Raw genomic sequence first — 16,449 nt, 5'->3', positions numbered from 1 at the left:
TGCCGCGGAGCGGCTGGGCCCGTGAGCCATGGCCGCTGAGCCTGCGCGTCCGGAGCCTGTGCTGCGCAACGGGAGAGGCCACAACAGAGAGAGGCTCACGTACCGCAAAAAAAAAAAAAAAAAAAAAAGAACCGTGAGTACCCGCCCCGGGAACAGGAATCCAGAGGAAGTGTGTGTTCAGGTTTGCCAGGTACCAAATTGTTCAAACCCCAAATTTCTCCCTTTTGGTTGTTGGTGGGCTGTTTATATTACAGAAGTTACATGAAACTTGGAAGAAGTAAGAAAAAGAGATGGAATAAGTGGAAAAACAGAATGTGAGGTCCAGGAGTTTTGACTGGAACAGAGGTCAGCAAACCATGGCCCGGGGGCCAAGTCCAGTCATATCCTGTCAATAAAGTTTTATTTGAACACAGCTACGCCCATGTGTCTGGGGATTGTCGGTGGCTACTTTCAAACAGCAGAGTTCACCGGTTGTGACAGAGGCCATCTGACCCCACAGAGCCTGGAAAAATCACACCCTGGCTCTTTAAGAAAATGTCTGCCTGGCCCAGAAGGAGGGGCACCAAATAGCGGAACATCCGCGTTTATGTGATTTACCGCCAGCTCAGTGGTCAGGTGCAAGAGTCAGAGAGGAAATAAAGGGCAGGGGACGCAAAATCTACCCCCCGCCTCTGTGGTCTTCCCAAGTCTGGAGGATAAGGTTTTTTCAATCTTTTAATAACAGTCCACGGGCTCAGACCAGGTAACTGAATCCTGACAAATATTGATTCCCAAAGGCTCTGCTGAGACCCTCGAGGTCCTCAAAGCCTGACTTTCCACCTCCCGGTGAAAACAGACAAACAAAAAGGAACTGACTTTTAAAGAACTGGAGGGGCCTCTGTGTACCCCCAAATCACCTCTTACCGTTACTGGTCTCTGTACACAACCTGCTGGCCGGACCTGTACTTTATGAAGGGAAATTTATGCAGAGAAGCCGGAGAAACCCGACCCCGGCACACAGAGCCCCTTCTCAGCCTCCAGACCTCTCCGATACCTTCTGGAAACTGTCAGCGGACACAGTCCAGAGGCCGTGACACTGGGAAACGCTTCCACGAGTGCCTGCCCCTCCCAAGCCTGGTTGCAGGCTGTCACATCGACCGTCGCCACAGAAAGACCTTTTACCCTGGTCCTGGGAGAAAGCAAGGAGCAGAAACATCAGTAAAGGTGCCAAGAAAGAAGCCAGACCTGAACAGCAGGGAACTGAACACAGGAGACCTGGGTTGGGTCTGTTCCCCCCTTTCTGAGAATGAAAGCTTGGGTAACAACCTTTCTCAGCTTTACGCTCCTGAACTTGATAAGAGGGTGATGCAAACGCTAAGCAGGTCGCGGGGTGGCGTGCAGGATGGCTCTCAGTCTTCCTGGCTCTGCTCCCCGCGGGCTACAGTGTTTTATTGGGCCCCCAGAGCGGGGCCTTTGTTTTCAGATCTGAGCACTCCTCCTGGTATGGTACCCCTTTACTGGATGCCCTCTTTAGCTCTCCAGACCCCCTTCCTCCAGGAACTGGCAATGCATGCAGTGTCGCCCCCATAATCATCCCTCCCGGTGACCCTCGGCTGGGTCCCTCTCTCCTAAGTGGGGAGGAGTCGCTGGCCGCCTAACTCCACGGGACTTCAACGGGCAAGTACTGCCACGATCACTTCTAGACTTGCTTCCGTAGGATGGATTTCAGGAAGTGGAAGTGGTAGCCAGAGAATTTGCCTTTCACGTACTGACTCTCACGAGCTCTTCATGTACAAAGGATGCTGGTACCTTATCTGGAGTGTACGTGACAGATATTGTCCTGCTTTGCGAAGTGACGTTTAACTTTGCTTATGGGGTTTATGGGCTTTGTGGAATTTATTGTATGTAGTCAGATCTGTTGATGATTTATTTTATAATCTCTGCCTTTGGTGTTATTTTTATTCCTTTTTTAATTTTATTGAAGTCTAGTTGATTTACAGTGTTGTGTTAATTTCTGCTATACAGCAAAGGGACTCAGTTATACATATACGTATACTTTTTCATATTCTTTTCCATGATGGTTTATCACAGGAAATTGATACAGTTTCCTGTGCTCTACAGTAGGACCTTGTTGTTTATCCATCCTATATATGCTGGTTTTCATCTGCTCATCCCAAACTCCCAATCCCCCACCCCCCAACCTTGGCAACCACAAGTCTGTTCTCTATGTCTGTGAGTCTGGTGGTGTTTTTAGAAAGGGTTTTCCATGAAAATTATATAATTATCTAAATTTCTTTTATTGCTCGTAAGGCTTACTCGAATTTTTCCAGCTAGGTCAGTAGTTTTCCCAGTACATTTGATAATCTCCCCTTTCACTATGCATATGAAATACTATATTTCTCGTGTACTAAATAATTATATACATTTTGCAAAATGGGAAAACTGACGTCTGCCCCTGTGGTCGTGGAGGGCAGGTGGGCTTGACTGAAGGGTGGGCAAAGGAGGCGGTAAGATGTCGCGCAGGCCCTGCCCAGCGGGGGCCGTGGCTACCTGCGAAGGTCTGGCGTCTCGGGAAAACCTGTCTGTGTCACCGCGCAGTCGGGTGGAGTCTGAATTCTCCGCAGTGTGTGTGGCCGAGTGGTGGGCGCTGACCTGAGGTCACCTCGTCCTGAGTAAACGTGGTGCCTGTGTTTCCAGAAGATCTAGCTCAGAGTCCCCTGAAAGAGTCGTCCTCATCATACTCACGCAATCCAAAATGACAGATTAACATTTTTTTTCATTACTCAGGCAAAGAACAGAAAGCTGAAATGACTTTCTCAGACCTGGAGTGCGGGGGATGGAACTGAGGCCTCCGTGCTGTCAGTGCAGAATTAAACCCGTTTCTGAACCCGACATATAACTGGCCCTGTGGTGGACTTTTTGATCCCCTCTAATTCCCTAATGTGTTTCTCAGAATATCTTGGATTTTGGTTTATTTTCTTAAGCCAGTGAAGGACCTTCTTATGTTTCCATTCACTTTATTTTAACAACATTTTTTTCTTTTAATGATTTTTTTTTTTCTGGAGCCATTTCTCTGTGAAGGAAGTGTGTGGTGTGGCATTTGGAGGAATCCATGTGTCTGTGGCCCATTTTCTCTGACTTGGAGATGGTTTCGAATAAGACCCGCTGCTGGCCAGTGGTCAGGTGAGCAGTTCACGGTGTGGTGAGAAGTCGGAGTGAGGGCCATGGCTCTCAAGTCCCTGAAGTCTCTGTCCCTTCAAACCCTGCCCCTGGAAGCCCGCACACACGGCCCCCCGGCCCAGAGGGTCTGAGTCCCTTGTAAGTTTGCATAGGGACCAGCCTGCGTTTCTCCAACATAACACTTCTCACAGCTGCAATAAAATAATTCACTGTAATTGACACATTAATTGTCTCCATGGCTAGAAGCTCCAGTCCTGAGAACAGGCTGGGTGGGGCCTGCTTCGGGGCAGACCGTCCAGCCCGTGTGGTTTCATGCTCTGCAGCTGCTGCCTTGAAATTCTTACTTTTTGCACAAGGGACCTAGGTCTTTGCCTTTGATGTCACCGAAGCCCAGCCCCTGATCGACGGCAAACACACGATAACTGTTGAACATTGTCACTGAGTAAATCCATGAAGAGCCGCCCCTCCTGAGCCTGGCGGGCCGCGTGTCCTGGGGGAACTTTCCAGAAGAAGGTGGCAGCACAGCTGCAGCCCTGCAGGCGACAACAGCTGCCCTCCTCCTAGATTCTCACGCTCTCAGGGAGCGTCTCCTCTGGCCTCGGTGCTGACCTGCCGGCTCTACCCTCAGCGCCAGCCCTGGGCCTGCCTGCTGTGCCTCAGTGTCCGCTTCTGCCTCACAGGGGTCCCGAGCAGAGCTGACCCTCTGAGCAAACCTCAGCACAGACCTCCTTCACCAGCTGGCCGTGGGGGGCCACCTGCCCCACGGCTCACCTGGGCCCTCTGGCCTCACTCAGGCCTGACCCCTGAAGGGCCACGGCCACTGCACATGTGACGATGGCTTGCTGGGCTCACCCCTGACGGCTTGGTGGAGCTGATGGAACTCAGCCCGTGCTGGGCACTTCTGGCTTCGTGGTCACTTGGTGACACAGTGCTGGCACTCTGGCCCCGCTGGGGTCTAGGAGCTCACCAGTGTGTATCCGTTTTCCGCCGGCATGGCACTCTCCACTGCCGCTGGCATGGCCCTGACTCAGGACGCCCAGCACTCAACCAAGTAGCCACCCTCAGATATTTGGGCACCCCATTTCCCCAGCACTCAGTGGCCACAGGTCCCTTAGGTCTTCATTGGTGACAGGGCCCTCCTTTTTTTTTTTTTTTAACATCTTTATTAGAGTATAATTGCTTTACAATGGTGTGTCAGTTTCTGCTTCATAACAAAGTTAATCAGCTATATGTATACATATGTCCCCATATCTCTTCCCTCTTGCATCTCCCTCCCTCCCACCCTCCCCATCCCACCCCTCTGGATAAAGAAGATGGGCCCTTCTTTAGGCAATGGGCTACGGGGACGCTCAGGTCTCCCAAGTTTATCAGACACTTGATATACTGAGCCTTCCTTCTACGCCTGTGACATCCAGTCACCACCAGCGGGAGAGTCACCACCAGCAGCCTGTCCCAGACACCATCAGCGCTCCACCACGACTGCCAGTGGCTGGGGGCAGGCAGCACTGGGCCCACTGAGCACGTGGTCAGGCAGGCACCTGCTGGGACCAAAGACTGCGGATTAACCTCCCCGGGAAGCGGACTCTGAGGTGAAGATTCGCATGAAGTGCTCTCAGGAGTGACAGCTGAAGGGAGAGAAGGCAGGATGGGGCCGAGGGAGATGGTCCCAGCCTGCCCCACCGGGAGCCCCACGTCTTACGCAGTGGGCCCAAGTTGGGGTCGGGGCCAAGCCTCCACACTGCACATCACCCAGTTATTTGGATGCAGGCCGTCCCCAGGAAAAGGGCAGGAAACGGTGAGGCAGCCGGCTTCGGCCAAGAGCAGTTCCTGGAAGGGGGCTGGGAGCTGAGCTGTCAGCCAGGGGAGCCAACAGTCGGTTAGAGCAGCACGGCATCTACCACTGCAGCTCGTGTCAATTTTCACAAATGCAGAGGAACCGAGTATTTATAGAATATGCTTATATTAACATATTACTCTTACCTTATAGTAGAGTTAGTGTAATTAGCTATACCTATAGTTAATATAATTAACATTAATTAGTAATAGACTAGTAATTATAGCTAATACAATATCCTTCTATTAATGCATACTATTCTTGGATTATTGTGATAAATATATCATGATACGGTATAGCACATTGGTTTTTATTAATATGCATTTAATGATTAAGAACCAGACATCTCCGGGGACGTCCCTGGCGGTCTAGTGGTGAAGATTCCACGCTTCCACTACAGGAAGCACGGGCTGGATCCCTGGTCAGGGAACTAAGATCCCACACACTGTGTGGCCCGGCCAGAAAAAAGAAAGAAAGAAGAACCAGATGCCTCCAAGATCTTAGGACCAAGGACATACTTGAATTGGAGGTAGAGTGATTGCAGCTGCATTGAACCTTGGCCGAGTGAGAAGGACATCAGCAATGATCCCCAGTTTCCATGAAGTTGGGGACTGGCTTCTGGCAGGAGAACGTCTGGTTCTCTTCCCTCAGGCTAGGCCTGGGCCAAGCGAGATCTCACTTTTGCACATTTTCAGACGCCCTTTTTGGCTCCGACCTTGGCAGCACTGGGCTGAACTGTGGCAATAAATGTCTGGAAAGTTACCAAGCACATATCCTGAGACCCAGGGAAAGGCAGCCCTTCCTGGTCACAGCAACGACCGGAGACCAGTTCCGACCCAGTTGTTTCTCAGCGTGGGGGGCGGTGAGGCAGAACATCTGAAGGGCAGCGCGATTCGCCTCTCCAAGGCGCTGCCTGTGTGTGGAGGGGACTAGAGTCTTGCTTTGAGTTGGTCTAATTTTGGTTTTTTTGCAGATTTGCCATCTCAGTTACGTGTCGCTTAGATGAATCGTAAGGCTGGGCTCTGTTCCCTTGCTCTCTGGCTGAAAGATGGACAGAGGGGCCCAAAGCTAGCCCCAAAGTAGTGTCAGAAAAAGAGCAGATAATAGGCCTTCTGATAACCAAGACCTGGCTCCTTAGTTTCTGGGCTTTGTTCTCCAGGACAAGGGAAAGACTGTTTTATTTTAGTCCCACAGACGTCCCTACGTCTCAAGCCCGTCTAACATAAGTAGAGCGTTTGAAACGTTCAACACTGGGGCACATTCTCAGATCATTTAAAGCACCAGCAATGGCACACGTTCCCCCGGTGTGGCTACAGCACATTTCTCCCTCCGATGTCTGTTTCTGCCCAGTGGATGAGGCAGTGGCCCCAGCCATGGCCGAGTTCTCATTGTAGTGACAGCAAACGTGACTTTGAAATGTGACATCTGTAAAGGCAGGCCTACCCTGGGGCAACCGTTTCTATTTCTTCCTTATTTCTTTGGTTAACTGACTCAGTTTACCTGGGAATTTGCACAAATGGCACAGGCCAGGATGCAAACACGCCCACCTCCATCTCCCCCCAACCCCTATCTATGTAGTACTGAAAACAAAACAGAGTTTAGCTAAGAAACAGACTGTTACAATATTGAGTGACTAATTATTCCAGGCTCCCGATTTTTTTGTTTTGCGGTTGTTTCCCTTTTAGTGGAAGGCCCTCTCCCTTGAAGGCTCCTTTTCTTCCGCTGGTCTGGTTAAAGCCCAAACAGCACTGGTCTTTATACCCCAAATGTGCCTTTGTATTTCTTACCCCCCTGTGGTGCTAAGGATGTTGCCTGATGACAAGGGCTCGGGTGTGCTGACGGTCCCAGGTGGGAGAGGAGGAGGGAGGGGCCATGATTAGTGCAGACACTGCTGAGAATGGGGTAATTTTTCAGCCATGCCCAGATTCTATACAAAGGTGCATTTTAGAGATACGAAAACAAATGAATAAACCTGAAGAGATAAGATCAGTGCCCTGGGGCTGGATTGAAGCAACAATGGGACAACGGGTAGGAAGTCTGCCTCTGGGGAGTCCCAGGCCTGGAAATCAGTGAGGGGTGGAGGGCTGGGGCCTGTCTCTTCATTCTGTTTTGAGGCATGATATGATAAAGGCCTCTTTCATTATTTTGGTTCACTTTGCCTGTCCTCAATTGCTTTCTATTGGATTCTCCTTCAATTTTACCTTGAGTTCAGTTTTGTTTGACGGAGAAATAGCGCTAGAATTAAAACTCTGACATGGAAAAGAGTTGTCTTTGTTTTGTTCCTGGATCAGATAAAACCATTACACGGCCATCACCAGGGGCTACTGTTTGGGACCCTTTCTGCCTCTTTCCTTTCTTCACCTTCTCCTCACACGCTGCCTGAAATCCTGAATCCAGAAGTTGTCATGTCCTCATCAGTTGTTCTTTGCCTATTTTATAAATTCCCCAAAGTCAGAGCATGTTATCCTAGCCTACCTTTGGGTGACATTGGATAAAATAACTGTGCTCGTTGGAAGCTCCCTCGCTGCCTCTCCTGGTTGGCAGACTGGCCTCTTTACTCGAGGCCCATGTTCCATCACTACAGATGATGGGGGCCCCAGGCCTCCACCCACCCTGCACACAGACAGACAGGAATTTTGTCCGTCCACCATCTACTCAGCCCCCGGCACGACTCCAACAACATCGTGTGTGTGTGTGTGTGTGTGTGTGTGTGTGTGTGTGTGTGTGTACGCGTGTGTGCGTGTGTATGCGCACCACGGGGCAGAACATAATACAGAGATAGCGTTGTCTTTGCCCTTCAAGAACTTACAAGTTAGTAGGGGTCGACAAGATGGCCGCATGAAAACAAACGAGCAAACGGGAAAGTGGAAATGAGAGAGTAGGAAGGACAGCAGTGACAACAAGAACTGTTGACTGATTATTAATTAATTGTCAGACATTGTACTAAGCACACTGAGGGCAATATCCTATTTAATCCTCCCCTCACCCTCGTAAGTTAGGTACTGTTATCAGTCGCATTACAGAAAGGACAGCAAAGGCTCTGAAATGTTACGCAACTCAGCCGGAATTGCGTGTCTCCCACTTACAGGTGTCGTGTGGCTCTGGGGCCCGAGCTGGGAGCCGATGGTCCGTTGTCCTTGCTGTGGGCGCAGTAGAACCCCAAGGCAGGGACGGGTCAGGAAGCCCCACAGGTAGAGGCTGCACGGCTGAGCTGGGCTCTGACGGTTACTGTGAGTTCAGAAGGCAAAGGAAGGACGTCTCATAGGGCAGGTGGGAGGAGGGGTGAGGGCCTTAGGAACAGCGACAGCAAATCCAGGAAAGGTTGGGTCAGGGGCCTGGGCCCAGGGGGAGGTGCGGGACGTGGGCTCCACGGGGGCTGGGTGGGCTCCGAGCCCGAGGCCTGGGGCAGGTGTCCTGGCTGGGCCGGAGCCTGTGGGATGAAGCAGTGGGAAACCCCCCGGTTTACGCCGACGTTTGGCTTCGTTCTCCTTTTGCAGATCCCTTTTCTTTCGTGGTCACTTTGGTTACGTTCACTTTTGTGAGCAATGACTTTGAAATCCTGACTCAGAGCAGGAGACGGCCAGAGACGGCGGTGAAGAAGGGAAGATCAGAGGTTTCCCCCGAGGCCCCGCTCTGGTGTCTGACGGGTGGCTCTACTGCCAGAACGGGAAGAGGAGCCAGGGTGAGGGAGGATGACCTCAGTTTTGGACACTTCGGATCCGAGTTGGCATCAGGAAAGTCCAGCAGAGTCGTCCAGCCGGCCGCGGGGGTGGGAGGTCAAGGCTGAGGAGACGGACATGTTATTTTCTTTCTCCTCATTTCCAAGAAGTCCCACGCTCTCACTCCCACACCTTGATTTGGTTTTTTTTTCCTTTCAAAAATGGCTACCAGATTTTCCCAGAACCATCCAGGTCCTTCCAGAATCCCAGCCCCCTTCTAGCTCTGCCACCTTCTAGCTCTGTCTCCTCCGCGAGCCGGTAACACTGTCCTCCGGGGAAAACGCCGCTGGGCCCTGCCAAAACGTCTCTCCTTGGCGGCCAAAGATGGCGGCACCGTTGGCACGGAGGGAACCTGACTCAGCCAGGCCTGTAGGGATGCACCGTCCCTCCCGTGGCTGCCAAAATCCCAGCAGACATAGACGGTGACGGTTTCCGCCCACAGATAACCTTGCGTGTGGCTGACAGCTGACCGGGCCGTGGGTCCCGTCAGGCCCGCTGAACTCACTCTGAAAGCATGGCCTCTGTGCGCTGGCCCGAGCCTGGGCGTGTCCCCGAGGCTGTGGGAGCCGTGGTCACACCGTCGCAGACACCCCGCCCCCTCAGCAAGCCCGCCGAGGCCTGGAGGACTCAGTGAAAGGCCTCAGCCCCTGCTCAGAGCGCTCTTCTGAGCAGGGGCTACAGGAGCTCGCGGTTTACGGGGCGACCTGGAGGTGGAGATGAGGGAGACTCCCCGCGAACCAGGCTGGGAGGGGCCGCTGGGGGCCCCGAGGTGGCCGCCCGGCCTGTGGGTTGGTCCAGATACAGGGACAACGGGCACCTGGGTTGAGGCACCCCAGAGGCTGGCTCCCCCCGTCTTCTCGTTTCAGAGGTAAAACTCCGAAGCCCAGGTAGGTCTGGTAACGTGTTCAAGTGGGAGGACAAGTGAGGATTTTGGCCCAAGTCTCTGGAAGCCCCTGGCAAATTCTTTTCCAAAGATTCAGGAAGTGAGGTGGATGCTCTCAGATGCTGGGGTTGCTTCCTGAGAATGGAGCTCCGGTGCTGGGGGGCTCAGAGGAGGCTCAGACCCCTCCCGGCCAGGTGTTTGTGGACCCTGAGCAGGCCCCATTTCTCTAAACTGTTGAGGGGCAGGATGTCAGGCTCCAGGCAGCGGCTGCGGCTCCCCCGGAAAGAAGTTCCTCATCCACAGGCTGCTCCCTGGGTACTTTCTTCTCATCCGCGATGTCAGAGGACCCAAATCTACAGGGTAAAAAAAGAGAGCAGTTCAAATGTCAGCAGATGTCTCATCAGAGACCATGGAGGCCAGAAAGAAGTGGCACAACACGTTTGCAGTGATTAATTAAAAACTGTTAGCCCAGAATTGTACATCAAGTGAAAATATCCTTCAAGTACTAAGGGGAAATTAAGATATTCACAGATGAAGGAAAATGAAGATAATTTTCCAGCACCAGAATTACTCTAAAAGAATAGCTAAAGGAGGTTCTCTAAAAAGTAAGACAATAGAAGAGGACTCTTGAAACATCAGGAAGGAAGAAAGAGGAAGAGGAAGAGTGAAATATGGATAAATACATTTTCCTTCTCCTCTTGAATTTTCTAAATTATGTTTGATGATTGATGTGATTTTTAAGTTGCCACTAAGATCAAGAACAAGGCAAGAATGTCTTCTCTCTCAACTCTCAGAAAACACAGAACACAGTGCTGGAACTTCTAGCGAGAGCAATATGGCAAGAAGATGAAAAGAAAGGCACACAGATCAAAGGAGAAAAAATACAACTGTCTTTATTCATAGATAATATGATGCTCTATGTAGCAAATCCCAAGGAACCTTCAAAAACTCCTAACCTAATAATACTAATAAGCTAATAAACTAATAAGAAAGTTCAGCAAGGTCACAGTGTATAAGACCAACATACAAAAATCAGCTATATTTCTCTATACTAGCAATGAACATGTGGGCACCAAAATTAAACATAAAATTCCATTTTTAATTGCTAAAAATAAGTTCTTCAGTGTAAATATAACAAAAACATGTGTAGGACTTGTATGCTGAAAACTACAAAATGATAACTAAAGAAATCAAAAAAGAGCTCATAATTGGAGAGACATACTATGTTCATGAAGTAGAAGATCCAACAAAATAAAGAAGTCAGTCCTCCTCAAATTGATGTACAAATTGTAGTAGACTGAAGGAAGTCCTCAAAGATCTAGTTCTTCATTCCTGGACCTGTGAATGTTACCTAATATACAAAAGGGAATTTTGCAAATGTGATTTAACTGAGGATATTGAGATTGGGAGATTATCCTGGATTATTCTGTGGGCCTTAAATGTCATCACAAGTGTCCTTATAACCAGAGTGATACTCGACACAGGCGGGGAAGTAGGATATATGATGATGGAAACAAGAAGTGGGATGATGTGCTCTGAGGAGGGAGGAGGGCATCACAGCCGCTAGAAGCTGAAACAGGCAAGGAGCAAATGCTCCCTCTATAGCTGCCAAAAGAAACCAGCCCTGTCAACATCTTGACTTCAGCCTCACGACACTGATTTCAGACTCTGTCCACCAGAACTTTTAGAGAATAAATTCATGTTGCTTTTGCTTTAAGCCACTAAGTTTATGGTGACTTGTCACAGCAGCAAGAGAAAACTAATACACAGGTTTAATGAAATTCCTACCAAAATCCCAGCAAGATTTCTTTTAGATATAGACGAGCTTATTCTAAGTTTATATGAAAAGGCAAAGAAAATAGAATAGGTAAAAACAATTTTAAAAAGAAAAATAAAGTGGAAGAAATTAATCTACTTGATTTCAAGATTCCATATAAGCTACAGTAATCAAGACTGTGTGATATTAGGGGATTGACAGGCATGTAAATCAATGTAACTGAAAAGAGAACATAGAAATTGATCTGCACAATTGATCCAAACAGATATACCCAGCTGATTTCTGACAAAGGTGCAAAGGCAATTCAGTGGAAGGACGGCCTTACAGGAAATAGTGCTGCAGCAAGGGGACGACCGTAGGCAAAACAAAGTGAACCTTGACCTAACCCTCACACCTTATACAAAGTCAACTCAAAATAGATCATGAACTTAAATGTAAAATTATAAAACTTCTCGAAAAAAACATAGGAGAAAATCTTGAGGAACTAGGGCTAGGCAGAGTTCTTAGGCTTGTTGCCAAAAGCACGATCCATAAAGGAAAAGAACGCTAACCTGGACTTCATCAGAACCAAGGACGTTTACTATGTGAAAAGAATGAAAAGACAAGCTACAGCTCGGGAGAAAACATTTGAACACCACCTATCTGACAAAGAACTCGTACCTATAAAAGACTCTCAAAACTCAACAGTAACCAAAATACACGATCTAATTAGAAAGCGGACAAAGGTCGTAAATGGCGCTCCTGGGCATTTATCCCGGAGAAATGAAAACTTATATCTATACACACAAAAAACCTGTACCTGAAATGTTCACATTGTTTTATTTATAATAACCCCCAAATGGAAAACAACCTCCATGTCCTTGAATGGGTAAATGGTTAAATAAATTGTGGTGCGTCCATACCATGAAACACTACTTAGCAATTAAAAAAAAAAACACAACTATTAATACGTGCAATAGCCTGAATGAATCTCCAGAAAATTATAGTGAGTAAGAAAAGTCCAATCTCAAAATGTTAATACTATATGATTGTATTTATATAAAACTCTGGCAATGACAGAGATACAGAAATGGAGAACAGATCAGCGGTTGCCGGGAGGCAAGAAGGGCGGGGGAAGAGAAGTGGGTGTGGCTATGAAAGGGCAATGCAAAGGACCCTGTGGTGACAGAGATGTTCTCTCTCTGACACTATTGCTATCAACATGCTGATTGTGATAGAACTTCCAGGAAAAAGTAGGAGAAAATCTATGTGACATGAAACTGGTGAGTTTTCAGATACAAAACTAAAGTGTGGTCTGTGAAGGAAAGAAATTGATAAGTTTGACTTTATTAAAATTTAAATCTTCTTCTCTGTAAGAGGCACTCTTGAGAATAAAAAGACAAACCACTGCCAGGGAGAAGATATATGCAAAACATACATCTGATAAAGGACTTGTATCCAAAGTATACAAAGAACTGTTAAAACTCTACAATATAAAACAAGCAACTCAATTTAAAATGGGCAAAAGATCTGAACAGACACTTTACCAAAGATGATACGAAGACGGCAAATAAGCACATGACTATATGCTCAACACCATTTGTCATTAGGGAAATACAAATTAAAACAACAATGAGGGACTTCCCTGTGTGTCCAGTGGTTGAAAATCTGTCTTGCAATGCAGGGGACACGGGTTTGATCCCTGGTCAGGGAACTAAGATCCCACGTGCTGCAACTAGAGAGAAGCCCACACACTGCAACAAAGAGCCCGTGCACTGCAACTAAGACCTGACACAGCCAAAAAAAATATGTATAAAAGAAGAAATACTATTAAAACAAAACAAAAAAAACAACGACATACCACTTTGTACTATAGGAGTGACTAAAATCTAAAAATTAACCGTAGTAACTGCTGGTGAGGATGCAGAGCAAAAGAAATTCTCGTTCACTGCTGGGAGGAATGGAAAATGGCACAGGTACTTCGGAAGACAGTCTGGCAGGCTCTTACAGCAGTCTTACCATATGATCCAGCAGTTCTACTCCTAGGTATTTATCCAATTGATTTGAAAACTTATGCCCACACTGAAACCTGAACATGAATGATTACAGGAGTTTTATTCACAAGTGCCCCAAACTGGAGAGAACCAAGATGTCCTTCAGCAGTTTAACGGATATAAAAATGCCTACGGAAAGAACCAAGATGTCCTTCAGCAGTTTAACGGATATAAAAATGCCTACGGAGTATCCATACAATGAAATACTCTTCAGTGATAAAAATGAATGCGCTATCAAGCCAAAAAAAGACATGGAAGAACCATACATGCATATTTCTAAGCAAAAGAAGCCAGTCATAAGAGGCAATGTACTGTATGATTCCATTATATGACATTCTGGAAAAGATAAACTATAGAGATAATAAGCAGACTAGTGGTTTGGGGTGGGGGGAGGTTGACAAAGTGAGACAGGGAATTTTTTAGAGTAAATATTCTGGTAGATAATGACTATGCCTTTGTCCAAAGTTAAAGAATTTTACAGCAGAAAGAGTGAACCCTAATGTATTAAAATTTAAAAAACATTTAATAGGTTAGGGCCTAGGATGGAATGCAGACTTTGACAAGAGCATCTAACTGTATGAAGTTTTGAAACACCTCACAGAGGGAGATGGGGGGAAGGTTCTGACCTAAGCAACTTTGAAAATGAATGGATTACTCAAGACTAAAGGCAGAAGGACCTGCAGTTAGCACCGTCCTCTAGTTGAGGAAGTTGTTTCCAATGAAGTTACAGGTGAACAATTCTGAAACCTCCATATATGTGTCCGGAATTGAACAAATAAGAAAATGGATGACAGGTGGTAGCAGCCAGGTTTCTTACTACTGGAGCGGGAAGTTATAGACAAGCAAGGGGAAGAGGCTAGAACGACCTATGCCGTGATAGATTAGAGCTGGATACATCAGTATGAACCCGCGTTTTGCTTAACATAAATACAGATGGATATATGTATACAGAAATATTTACAGAGACCTGTAAGTACACAGGTTAGTACACACATGTATTTCCATGCTCTGTTAGCTGAGAGGGCTTGGAAGCAATGACACCCCAGAAGAAGTGAGCACACTTAGTATCCAGGCCTTGGTTTCTAAGATCTTCATTGGAAGATCTTCTTCAACAAAATGAAGTGCTCCTTGGAGAAACGGCTGATTCTAGGACTGCGGCAGGAAACATAAAAGATGACCCTGGAGCATCTTTTAGGGCCAGAAAGTACCAAAGTGCCCCCAAATAAAATCCCCAGTGATGGGAATATGTCAGAGGGACATAGGAGCCAAGTGAAAGGACTCCCAATGGCCAAATCTGGAACAATCTGAGCAAAGCAATAAACGAGGTAGTGCTGAGTTAGAACCTAAGGTGCAAGGTAAACATGTGCGAGTCCACCCCGATGCAGATGCGTGGCTGAATCATACATACACGGGGGAGAGGAGACCGATCTCTCACGCAGAGGAATTCCGAATAACAGACACTCTGCTCTCAAGGAGGTGAGCGCAGCCCCTCACACCCTAAGCAGGCTGTGCGTGGCGACTGCCTTCCAAAGAGTGCTGGTTGAAAGGGGAAAAAATAGAGCACCTTTGCAGGAGAGAAACCTGCAAAGCACTACAAGCCAACATCACAGTGACAGGTCATGTTGATGACATGTACCCTGGACACGGTATATAAGAACAGCACTTCCCTTCCATGGTCAGTGCTCCTCGGAACAGTCAAGGTCATCCAAAACACAAGGAAAGTTGAGACACTGTCACCGTCAAGAAGGGGTTTCAGAGACATTATGACTCAATGTAATGTGTTATCTGGATGAGATCCTGGAACAGAAAAGGGGCATTAGGTAAAAGTTCAGGAAATCCAACTAAACTATGGGCTTCAATGAATAATAATGTATCAATGTTGGTTTATAGAGGAAACTGGAGGTTGACTTATGGGAACTCTCTGGACTTATGGGGAGACCCGTGAAAACATCCAAACAAAAAGAAAAGAAAAAAAAGGGAGGTGAGGATTTAGTCCACTCTCCCTTACCCACAAGGCCTAAGGACAGAGCAGGGCCGGCTCCCCTGTAGCTGCGGCAGGACGCCCCCTGGAGAAGGGATTCAGTAACTGCAGGTTTTAAGTGTCTGCCCGCCCTGTGTGAAACTAACACTCATTCAGCCAACTCTCCCTCAGAACTTTTCTGTCCATCTACATCTATTCCATAATAAAAATTTATTTAAAAATTAAAAGAAAAAAGTTAATAAGCTATCCTTTCTGAAAAGGCTAATACTTATTTATACTAAAGTTGAGCCAATAAGGTAGCTTTTAATGATAGATGTTTATAAGGTTAATCCTAAAGACATATCTTTTTATACACGTTAACAAATTACCTATCTATATATCTATCTTTTTTTTTTTAACTTCTAATTTGAACCTGACCCCAAGTTCAGGCACTATGGATACAAAAGTGAGTAAGAAATTATCCCTGCTCTCAAGAAATGCAGATTTCCTTCACCTTGTGCTTGAATTTCTACAGCTCTGGTTGTCCAGGTAGGGTGAAAGTGATGCATGCTCTCCTTTGCAAGGCCAGGGTCACACAGTATTCTGAGCCTGACGTTTTGTGGACTTTTTGTTTTGCTTTTAAAATATTGGTTAGAATTCCAAAAGTTTTCAACCTGTGTGGCAAAAGAGCAGAAACCTCAGTGATGTCATGGCGTCACGTATGTCTTGGCCTTCAGCTCTCTGGTAGACATCCTGAATCACTACGGCTGTAGACAGTTTTCCACGGTTTCTAAAGAGACTTCTGTTAACCTAGTGTGATGCTTACATTTCTATCAGTGTTCTGTTTTTCTATGTCATTGTGACTCTCCAGATTCAGTGTAGCAAGCCAGGCCCATGCCTAGCACATTTGCACATCATGTAGTAGAAGGGTTTTAAAACCCTCTCCTGTGTCAGAACTCCTTAGGGGCCAGGGGAAAGGCTTAAATTTACTGGTCACTGGAGTCAGAATTTGTTTGAACAGTGCCTCTAGTTTTTCAGGAAGGGAAGGGAAGGGAAGGGAAGGAGGGAAGGGAAGGGAAGGGAA

At 47.2% G+C, this 16,449-nt stretch overlaps 1 long non-coding RNA gene across 1 annotated transcript in view; it reads right to left on the bottom strand.

Annotated features, from left to right (window-relative positions):
• Positions 1-6,568: 6,568 nt before the first annotated feature.
• Positions 6,569-16,449, bottom strand: part of LOC113631664 (uncharacterized) — a 150,702-nt gene continuing 140,821 nt past the window's right edge. Inside the window, exon 8 of the long non-coding RNA XR_003437481.1 lies at positions 6,569-9,948. This is a non-coding gene — a long non-coding RNA (uncharacterized LOC113631664). The remainder of the gene's footprint in view (positions 9,949-16,449) is intronic.

This window comes from Aethalodelphis obliquidens, unplaced genomic scaffold (assembly GCF_003676395.1).
Source record: "Aethalodelphis obliquidens isolate GAN/ISIS:26980383/991018 unplaced genomic scaffold, ASM367639v1 scaffold34, whole genome shotgun sequence".
NCBI lineage: Eukaryota > Metazoa > Chordata > Mammalia > Artiodactyla > Delphinidae > Aethalodelphis > Aethalodelphis obliquidens.
This window is presented reverse-complemented; position numbering and strand designations above follow the sequence as displayed.